The following is an 11,236-nucleotide window of genomic DNA, read 5'->3' as shown; positions in this document are numbered from 1 at the left end:
TGTGAAAGGGTGTGAGTGGATGTGCGCATGAGACGGGAGGTATCCTAACGGTTATCCCGAAGTGAATGTGGACCGGCCAGTAGTGCGGTTCCCACGTCCTCGCGAGAGGCTGGGCCACGACAGCAGGGAAGCGAAAGTCGTCTGTTCAATTGTCTGTTCTGTGTAGGGTCGGGAGGAAAAGGGATTGAAAATATCACCTGTACACCGACTGGGAGAAGGGAATAAGGATACAGACAGACGAGGTGGTCACCTGTAGGGTCGGCTTTGTCTCAGACACCAGTACCACGGAATGGGTCAGGGTGCATCAAAAGCAACTGGCAAAGGGGCCCCTCTTAAGACCAAACGCAAAAACCGACAGACACTGGCAGTGGGATCCAAGACGCCGCTAGAATGTATTTTGGGGAATTTTCTACGTTTTAAGATTTCTGTTATTTCTTCTGGGGGGCCGGTGCCTACCCCAGAGAAATTAGAACAACTCTGTATGATTGATTGGGTGGAGTTGGGAATTTCCTGGCCGCCGGGTGGAACATGGGATCAAAAGAAAATTAATCGCCTTGTCTCCACTCTGTATGATGCCTTACCGGAAGCGGCCGATTCCTGGCATTATGCAGAGGGCTGGCAAGCGATCAGTCATCACCCCCCTGAAGAATGTGCACTGGAGATGGTCGGGACTCAGTGGAAGGGGAAGGCTACAAGAAAGCCGGTCCTTAATGATACCGAGGATTTTCAGATCCAGGGAATGGTCGGTAGGTGCCCACCTCCACAGGATGGGGGTGCGGGGGGCCCTCTGGTGGTTATAGAGAACCCTCCCCCTCCGGCTATTCCTCCCCCTAACCCACCCCCTTATTTGGTTCAGCCAACCCCGATGGCGCCCCCTAGCCCGTATGATGACTTACATCGTACTTTGGAAGAGATTGCAGCGTCTCAGTGGGCCCGGGATAGGGAAACTGAGAAGATGCTAGATTTATACAAAAAGCTGGCGGAACAGAAGAAAGATTCCTTGCCAGAAGCAACGGCAGAAAAACGCCGTGAACTTTTTGAATAATTGAGACAGCCTGATGGCCCTATGCAGCTAAGGTGTGGTAAGCAACTCCCAGAGTATCCATTTACTTCCCTAGACTGTGACCGGATGGGCCCTCGAAGGTATAGGTCCGGCTCTGTGTCGGATTTACCGACTCTCCTGGCCCCCATGTGGGAGGTATTGGATGCAAATGCACAAGTCGCGTTTGTACACACACCATTTTCGACCTCTGATTTGTTTAACTGGAAAAATCAGATGCCAGGACTGAGAGAGGATCCGGACAAGCATTATCAAATGTGGGATTCCATTTTTGTTAACCACCATCCCACTTGGGCGGACATCCAAACCTTACTGAATATGTTGCTAACCCAAGAAGAAAAAGGTCTGGTTCTGTCTCAAGCCCAAACAGAGGCGTTAAGAACCCAGCGAGCGGGAGCAAATGCAGCTGATTTAGCTCCTGCTGTGGTATTGCCCACAGAAGATCCTGGTTGGCTTCCCACCCCGGGAGTGCCACACCCACAATTAAATAACTATAAGCGGCTGATTTTGTATGGAATTCAAAATGCCATCCCAAAACCCATGAACATGGCAAAGCTGTATCAGGTGCAACAGGAATCCAAAGAAACCCCCTCTCTCTTTTTGGAAAGACTGACAACCACCATGCGGAAGTTTACCTCCCTTTACCCACAGGCACCCGAGAACCAGCGCTTGCTGGTCACCTTGTTTATTGGCCAGAGTTGTAGTGACAGTAGACGGAAGTTACAGAAAGTGGAAGGTGTGATGGGTATGGGCATGGGACAGATTGTGGAGATAGCATACAAAGTTTATGTGAACAGAGATGAGCAAGCGAAAAAGAAAGAGGGAAAAGCGATGAAAAAGCAGTACGGAATGATGGCTGCAGCCATTGCAGAAGGCGTAAACCAAGCTACGACTAGTGGAAGGGGGCACACAGGCAAGTTTACCCCAGATCAACAGGGACCGGGGTATAGAGGAGGCCTCGATTGGCACAAGACCAATGCGCTAGATGTTTAAAGAGGGGCCATTGGGCGAAAGATTGTAAAGGAAGTAGACCCCCCTTAGAGTTCAGAGATGGCGGACGCATGTTGTGGGAAGACGGGAAGAAAGCGGAACAGCCAGCACGCTCCAAAACGGTCCCCCGGGAGATGGCCCAATGGACCGAAGGAGAGGAAGATTCAGAATGAAGGTGGACGGGATATAAGGGGGGCCCAAGAGAAGAACCCATGCTGAAGTTAATGGTCAATGGAAGCCCTTTAAGTGGACTAATCAATACAGGAGCTTCCTTCTCAATGATACCCCGGGCCTGTTCCCGTCATAAGATACCCCTTACCTCCCAAGTTACCACCGTGATGGGAATATAAGGAAATAAGCAGAAGATACCAATGTCACGGCCCGTAAAGGTCGCCTTTCATGATCAAGGGGCAGAATTCAGCCATCAATTTTTGATTTCACCAAATTGCCCCCTCCCCATTTTCGGCCGCGACGTCTTAAGCAAGTTACAAATTCGTATCGAATTTAAGGAAAATAAGCTGCATGTGCAAGTTCCTAAACGAAATGAGTGCGCCTTTCAAATGGCACTAGCAGGAATACAGGAAAAACGCCCCCACCAAGAGGACTTGAGGATCCCGGGTGTACATCCAGATGTGTGGGCAAGAAAGGACAATCCAGCAAGAGCGAAAAACGCCATTCCGGTAAAGGTGAAGCTAAAGCCCGGGGCCGCCCCAACGCCAGTGAAGCAGTTTCCCCTGAGGGCGGAGGTTCGTCAAAGTCTACACGAAATGATTACCTTGTTTCTAGAATATGGATGGGTGTACCAAACGACCAGTCCCCATAACACCCCAGTATTTGGAGTCCCAAAAGAAGGACGACCAGGACAGTATAGGCTGGTCCAAGACTTGAGAATAATCAACGAAAAGATCCTCGAAGACGTGCCTGTGGTTCCCAACCCCCATACCCTCCTATCACACGTTCCAGCCACATCAACTACGTTCACCGTTCTGGACCTGAAAGACGCCTTCTTCTCCATCCCACTACATGAAGAGAGCCAGAACTTGTTTGCCTTCCAGTGGGAAGACCCGATGGGGCCGCGAACCAGCCAGCTCACGTGGGCCGTGCTCCCTCAAGGGTTCATAAGTTCTCCAAGTGAATTCACAAAAGCACTGCAGAAGGACTTGTCAAAATGGTACGCAAAAGGGAGACCGTCCACCTTGCTGGTGTATGTGGATGACTTGCTGATATGCAGCCCAACGGAAGAAGCCTGTGAGGAAGATGAGAAGCATTTGTTGAATTACTTACATGACTGCGGGTACCGAGTATCGAAGGAGAAGGTCCAGTGGAACCTGAGAGAAGTGACCTACTTAGGGTACCAAGTCTCTGCTCAAGGTCGCCGGCTGTCTACCGAACGAAAACTGGCTATCTGTGCTGTCCCGCCACCACAAGGTATCAAAGCATTGAGATCCTTCCTAGGATTGACAGGGTTCTGTCGGCAATGGATCCCAGGATACAGCGAATATGTTGGGCCGCTGTACGAGTTGCTCAAAAAGGAGTCTAAGTGGCATTGGACTAAGGAGTGTGAGAAGTCGTTCCAGAAAATTAAGAACGCTTTGCAACAAGCCCTAGCCCTTGCCTTGCCAAACGGAAGTAAGCCCTATAGGTTATATATTGCAGAACGGAAAGGCATGGCGATGGGAGTGCTGACACAGAAAATGGGACCCGATCATCTCCCAGTGTGGTATTACTCATCCAAATTGGATCCAGTAGCTCAAGGATGGCCTGCTTGCTTGAGGACTGTGGCAGCTGCAGCCGTGATATTAACCAAAGCTGAAAAGATCATGATGGGCGCACCAGTGACAGTTCTTGGCCCCCATGATCTCTGAAGGATCTTAGGAGAAGCAGCTTCAAAGGTCTTAAGCCCAAGCCGCCTGACCCAATATGAACAACAATTACTGGGCCGTCCTGATCTAACGTTAAAAACCTGTAACACCTTGAATCCAGCAACGCTCTTGCCAGAGCTGGGAGAGCTCGAACATGATTGTATTGAGGCCTTGGAAATCATGTTGTGTCCAAGAATTGATCTAACAGACCAACCAATAGAGGGAAGGCATGTGTTTATTGATGGTAGTTCCCGTGTGATAGAAGGGAAACGCAGAACAGGATATGCAGTGTGCGAGGACATGAAGATTCTAAAAAGTGCCCCTTTGCCGTCAACATATTCAGCCCAAGTCGCGGAATTGATGGCGGCCATAGAAGCATTAAGGATGATGAAAGGGCAGAATGTGACCATTTATATGGACTCTAATACGTATTCCAGATGGCCCATGCATTTGCAATGATTTGGAAAGAACGAGGGTACATAAAAAGCGGAGGACAACCGGTGGAACACCGGGAGCAGATTATTCAATTTTTGAATGCTATCCAGGAACCCAAGAAGGTGGCGATCGTGCATGTATTGGCTCATGGAAAGGATAAGAACCCGGTATGGAGGCAAGGAAACCAATACGCGGACCAAAAGGCAAAGGAAGCGGCACTTGAAGGTGACAGTGCCAAGGTAGAATTGTGCGCAATCCAATTGCCTCTCCCCATACAAGCACCGGAGTACTCTCAGAAGGAGGAGGAAAGAGCACGAAGTCAAAAGGCTGTCCAGTTGGAAGCTGGATGGTGGCAATTGACAACAGGACAAATCGTTATCCCGTGGCAAATCCTTCGTCAATTGGTACAAGACCTACACGTGCAGACGCACCTGGGAGGAAATGCACTAGGGGATCTTCTGATTCGCCAGATCATTGCACCAGGATTGTATGAAGAGACAAAGAGAGCCGTGTTCAATTGCGCCATATGTGCCGCAGTCAACCCCGCACCGAAGCCCCCTGCACCGATGGGAGGGAGACAATGGGCATATTATCCTTTTCAGAGGTTGCAAATTGACTTTGCGGAATTGCCTCGCAATCAGGGCTACAAGTACTTGTTGGTGATTATTGATCAATTAACGGGATGGCCAGAGGCATTCCCCACCCGTAATGCTGCTGCAAATACAGTCGCTAAAATCTTGCTGAAAGAAATCATCCCAAGATATTCTTTGCCAGAGACTTTTGAATCCGATCAAGGCCCCCATTTTGTGAGTCAAATTATCAGAAACATCAGTTCCGCTCTGGGGTTCGAATGGAAGCTACATACCCCTTGGCGGCCTCAGTCATCCGGTCAGGTGGAACACGCAAATAGGACAATAAAGACACTGTTAACCAAGATTTGTCATGAAACATCATTGAAGTGGGTGCAGGCTCTACCTTTGACTTTAACCATTATGCGGAATACTCCCCGGAAAAGACTAAATTGACACCATTTGAGTCCCTTTTCGGACGACCTCCCCTTGAGTCTCGGCCCCAGACAGGAAGGGCTCCCAAGACAGGGGATATAGGCACAAAGCAGTTAAGAGAATATGTAATTGCCTTGCAGGATGTTCTCTCTTCTCTCCACAGACATGTTCGAGAGTTCCAGAGACTCCCATTGAGTTTGGCCATTCATGATTATCGACCTGGCGACTGGGTTCGGATCAAGCAGTGGAAAAAGGAACCACTCCTACCAACTTGGGGACCCGAGAAGCAAGTCGCCCTGGTGACGGAGGCAGCAGTAAAAGTGTTTGGAAGCGATAAATGGATCCACGTTTCCCGTGTAAAGAAGGCATTTGAACCACTTGCTGTGGAGGATCCAAAGGAGAGGGTAGCGAAGGACCCTCCAACTGGAGGGGTGAAAAATCAAGAACCCGAAGATAAGTGGTCTTCGAGGGCCATACCGGGCTCTGACCTGAAACTCCGGCTGAAACGACAGAAGAGTGTTTGATTATAGAGGAGGCCCAGTTACCCTCCGTAGGGCTGCGTCGAATTCACATTTATGAGTAATTTATCACGGAAAGTGATATTTAAAGTAGTTCCAAATCCCGCAGCTATAAGATTAAATACAGGACAGTCTGTTATTGTATATTGTCAAGGTACCCTCCCGATTCAAATCTGTCAGTGGGTCATAATAATTAAGACTTTCTTGTTCGCAAGATGAATGTGGATAAGATAATAAGATTTGTAATTTTGGGAGTTCTCTTAGGTATAACATTTCTATATTGGCATCACAGGGTGGATAGTAATTCACAATCTAAACGGGACAACCGGTCAACACTCACAAGCAATTTGTTTATAAGTATGGCTCAGCAAGTATCTTGAACTTTCAATTTGTCTAGATGTTGGGTTTGTGGGAATCTTAAGGGTTTTGCTAAATGGCCTTGGATGGCAATTCCTCTAAATCCAAAGCGGTTACTCAGTAACAAGAGTGATGTCTTCTCCTTTTCATCTTCTTCAGGTGAGGCTGTCGATTTGCTGAACCGTTGCCTGGCCTCGACAATGGACTGGATGAGAGTTAACAAACTGAAGCTCAATCCAGACAAGACTGAGATGCTGTTGGTGGACGGGTTCTCTGATCGGATGGTGGATATATACCCTGTCCTGGACGGGGTTACACTCCCCCTAAAGGACCGGGTTCGTAGTCTGGGAGTCTTTTTAGACTCTTCCCTCTCACTTGAGGCTCAAGTAGCCTCGGTGGTTAGGAATGCGTTTTACCAACTTCGGTTGGTAGCCCAGCTACGTCCCTATTTGAGTAAAGAGGACCTTACATCAGTGGTACATGCTCTGGTAACCTCACGTTTGGATTACTGTAATGCGCTTTACGTAGGGCTACCTTTGAAGACAGTTCGGAAGCTACAACTAGTGCAAAATGCGGCGGCCAGATTGCTGACAAGGACCAAGCGGTCCGAGCATATAACACCTGTTCTGGCCAGCTTGCACTGGTTGCCAATATGTTTCCGGGCTAGATTCAAAGTGTTGGTATTAACCTATAAAGCCTTATACGGTGCGGGACCACGATACCTTGCGGAACGCCTCTTCCGATATGAACCGGCCCGTGCACTACGTTCTGCTACGAAGGCCCTCCTCCGGGTTCCAACTCACAGGGAGGCCCGGAGGGTGATGACAAGATCTAGGGCCTTCTCAGTGGTGGCCCCCGAACTATGGAACAGTCTCCCTGAGGAAGTAAGCCTGGCGCCGACTCTGCTTTCCTTCCGGCGCCAGGTCAAAACCTTCCTATTCTCTGAAGCATTTTAAGTTACATTGATCTAATTTTAATAATGTTTATTGTATTGTTGATTGTATTTTAATATTATTTTGTTATTCATTGTATTTTTATACTATTTTATGTTCACCGCCCAGAGAGCTATCGCTAGTCGGGCGGTATATAAATTTAATAAATAATAATAATAAATAAATAATGTCCATAATGGAACTGGAGAATGGTCTACCAATCACACCTGGGATCTAACATGGGTTCCAATTGGCAGATATTGTCTCCAACAAAACATCTCCACAGGCAGTTACATTGGAACTAGTAGATGTAATTGGACACTGGGATGGCGTGAGTACTGTGCCATTGGTAATTGTCCGGTTACAAATTGTACTACATTCGCCTCCCAATGGAATAACACACACGTCCAACTCATAAATGGAACGTGGTGTTCATGCCTCCCTGATGCGCGTAATCGGAGTTCGTGTAGATCCAAGTGTGAAGACACAGATATTCAATTGAATGAGTGCCAAGAAAGGAACCTAACGGTTCCTATGGTCTTGAAAAATCAAGGTTGGCTGTGGAAACACTTTAATGGAACTGTTATTATGGGATTTCCAAATTATTGGGCAACATGGAATCAGACCAATAACGATACTACATGTACTTACAGAAGTGAATCCCAATTATGGAAGTGTAACTTTATTTTAGGACAAGGATACCGCATTGTCACAGGCCCTCTTGGTTCAAGGGATACGTATTATATTCCCTATAATAAAAAGTCTCCAAAATTACATACGATCCCCATGCCAGCATTGAAAGGCCACTATTGGATTTGTGGTCAAAGGGCCTATGCAATCCTTCCCTTGAATTGGACTGGCATTTGTTACGTTGGAGTTATACAGCCACTGTATAGTATAAAAGGTGGAAATTTGAGTCCATTGATCCCCGTGTTCGATGAGGAACCGTCACAAAGAGAAGGACGGTCAATAGATGTTAGTCTAGCAAAAGGACAGGGTAATGGGTGGGGCGATACATGGCCACCCAAAAGAATCATTGCGACTTATGATCCTGCCTCTTGGGCACAGGATGGTACATATGGGTACAGAACTCCAATCTACATGTTAAACAGATTAATTCAATTACAAGCTGTGGTAGAACTGATTACAAATCAGACGGCAGAAGCTTTAACATTGCTTGCTGATCAGTCAACCCAAATGAGAGAAGGAATCCTCCAGAATCGGTTAGCCCTAGACTATCTACTGGCAAAAGAGGGTGGAGTCTGCGGACTCCTAAACCTAACTGAATGCTGTTTAAAAATAGACAACAATGGAGAGATTGTGATGGACATAGCAAGTAAAATAAAGAGGCTCGCACATGTACCAATACAAACGTGGAAGGGAATTGACTTGGGTGCTTGGAGTTCTTGGTTCAACTGGTTTGGAGGAATGAAAACGATGATTGTATTAATTGTTTTGATTTTATTAGGATGTATGCTTTTGCCTTGCTTAGTGCCAATAATAATTAACGGTATTCGTAGTATAGCTGATAATGCAGCAGCCAGAAGTAGCATGCAAATGTATGAAAAAATAATGTATCAAAGAGTATATGGTGAAGAACATCTTCAAAATGCCAACATGGAAGAACCCATGTAATTAAAAATTCCATGGGTTCTTAAGGGGGGAGTTGTGAGCAATAAAACAATCAATGCCTTCCTGTTAAACATTACCTCGCTACTTGTGTAGGCTGACTTAGCCTGTTAAACTGGTTTTACAGGTCATAAAATGGCGCTGGGCAAGGAGACAACGCCCGAAGTGAGAAGGGTGGAAAAATGCCAAACAAGCCTTATATGGAAAAGTTTGGGAATGAGGAAATGGGCTGGCTAAATAGATAATGTATGCATGAGGCATGTGGTGCCAAAGGCATAAAGCCTGGCTGCATCCAGGAAGTGGCAGACTCGGCCTGGTTCGTTTCTCCACTTGCGCAAGTGTTTCAATAAAACTTGGTTTTGCTTTTTAAAGTCGTTTCGTCGTTCCTTGAGTAATATTGGAACACTGTACTTGGGAGCGGACTCTCGCCTAACAATAACAGTAATATTGTGGGCGTTTATTACACAACCATTGGGCATACTGGGTGGGGATGATGGAAGTTGGAGTCCATCATCATCTGGAGACCTCCATCCTAGCTTTAGAGCAATGGTTCCCAACCTTTGTGAGTACGGGACCCCGTTTGTAAGCTCAAAATTTTTTGTGACTCTCCCCCATGCTAATTGTAATTTTAGCCTCCATTAATTGAAAAAATGGTGCGTTGCAAAATCACGTCTCCAAATATCCCTTTGCATAAAAAGCAACCTGCAGACAAGGAGGTGTTGTTTTCTTTTCTTAATGCAAATGTCCAATCAAATTGGGATCCCCCTCCCCCCCCACAGTCTGAAGATGTACAGTCCTGTCTCCCAACACCAGTGGGTTACAGTGTTGGACTAAGATCCAGGTTCAAATCCCATCCAGCCATGAAGCCCACTGGGTGACCTTGGGCCAGACACAGTCTCTCAGCCTGACCTATCTCACAGGGCTGGTGTAAGCATAAAATGGAAGGGGGGACAACCATGTGCACCACCTTGAGCAACTTGGAGGAAAGGTGAGATATAAATGCAATAATAAATAAATAAATAAATAAATACATTTCAGCTGCAGTTTGTGGACCCCAGCCACAGCCAACCTGCTGAGCTTTTAAAAATAATAATAAATAAAAGAAGCAGCAATGTGGTAGTGCTGGAAATGCTAAATTGTAAAGACAAAAGGGTAGATAGATTGGCGGGTGGGGGTTAGTGCTTTTATGCCTTGGGATGATCATCAGAACTGATGACTTCGTTAGCGTGCACTTGCAGAAGACAGATCAGCACATGCACACACAAACACACCTGCCCCTCCTGCAAGCATCTGCAGGTGTGCATACATTTGGGCATGTGGGAGGGGGATGGTGGCACACTGTGATGCTTCCTTCCCTGGCTCTCCCTGTCAGGTTCTTACCTGCACGTGGCTACTGCCTGTCACTAGGCACCACCAGGGACTCCACCAGTCCGGACCGCTCTCTCTTATGGTTTCTCTCCCCGCTCTAGCACAGATCTCAACAGATCCCCCTGCTAGGCAACCACCAGTAACGTCCCAATACTAGTATTCCCAGAGACTCTGAATACTGGTATTGTTATTCTCTTCACCGCTGCCACCATTTGTTACAGTTCCCCTTCAGCCTTGGTCATTACCTTACCCTCCCTTCTGGTCTGTGAAACCCCAGCCAAGGATCAGGCCTTTGGTAAACCAAATTAAGTATTTATTACAGATAACAAAGCTAACAAGATTAACAAGATTTCTTCTTAAGGCACATAAGCATATGGTTTTACTCAATACTAATCCGAACTCCACCTCCCTCCTTCTTCACGCTCTCCTGGCAAACAACTCTCTCAAACCCCACCAAGCAATCCACTCTTTCTCTTCTCCCCCCAGATTCCACAATTCACCACCTCACATTCACCCAGATTTACCTGTCATCCTTTCATTTATACTGTCAGCCATTTTAAACATTCAGCCAATCATCAAGCATTCTAATGCCTATTCACTCCCCCTCCTCTTTCACTACTTACCATGTATACTCTAAACAACCACTTACCATATATACACTAATATATAGGAACATCACATTTCCCCCCCCTTAAACAACAGCAGAGTATTATTCCTGTTCCAGGATTTATACGTCGCGTTAAATAAAAGTCTCTATGGGGAAAATGTCTTTCTTTGTTCCTCTGTCTGGTCACGTCACTGCAGTCCCAGCCACTTGCCTGGAAAGTCCATCGGCCAGTACATTGTCCTTGCCTTTGATGAACTGGAAGTCCACTTGATAGTCCTGTAGGGCCCAGGACCACCTCTGCAGCATAGTGTTATGGTTTTTCATAGTCTGCAACCATAACAAGGCCCGATGATCCGTAGTCACTGTGAATCTTCGTCCCCACACGTATGGGCGCAACTTGTTCAGTCCCCACACGACCGCTAGGCACTCCTTCTGGACCGACAAATAGTTTTTCTCCCTCGGTGTCAGCTTGCG

Source organism: Rhineura floridana, chromosome 3 (genome assembly GCF_030035675.1).
Source record: "Rhineura floridana isolate rRhiFlo1 chromosome 3, rRhiFlo1.hap2, whole genome shotgun sequence".
Lineage (NCBI taxonomy): Eukaryota > Metazoa > Chordata > Lepidosauria > Squamata > Rhineuridae > Rhineura > Rhineura floridana.
Note: the sequence above shows the minus strand (reverse complement) of the source record.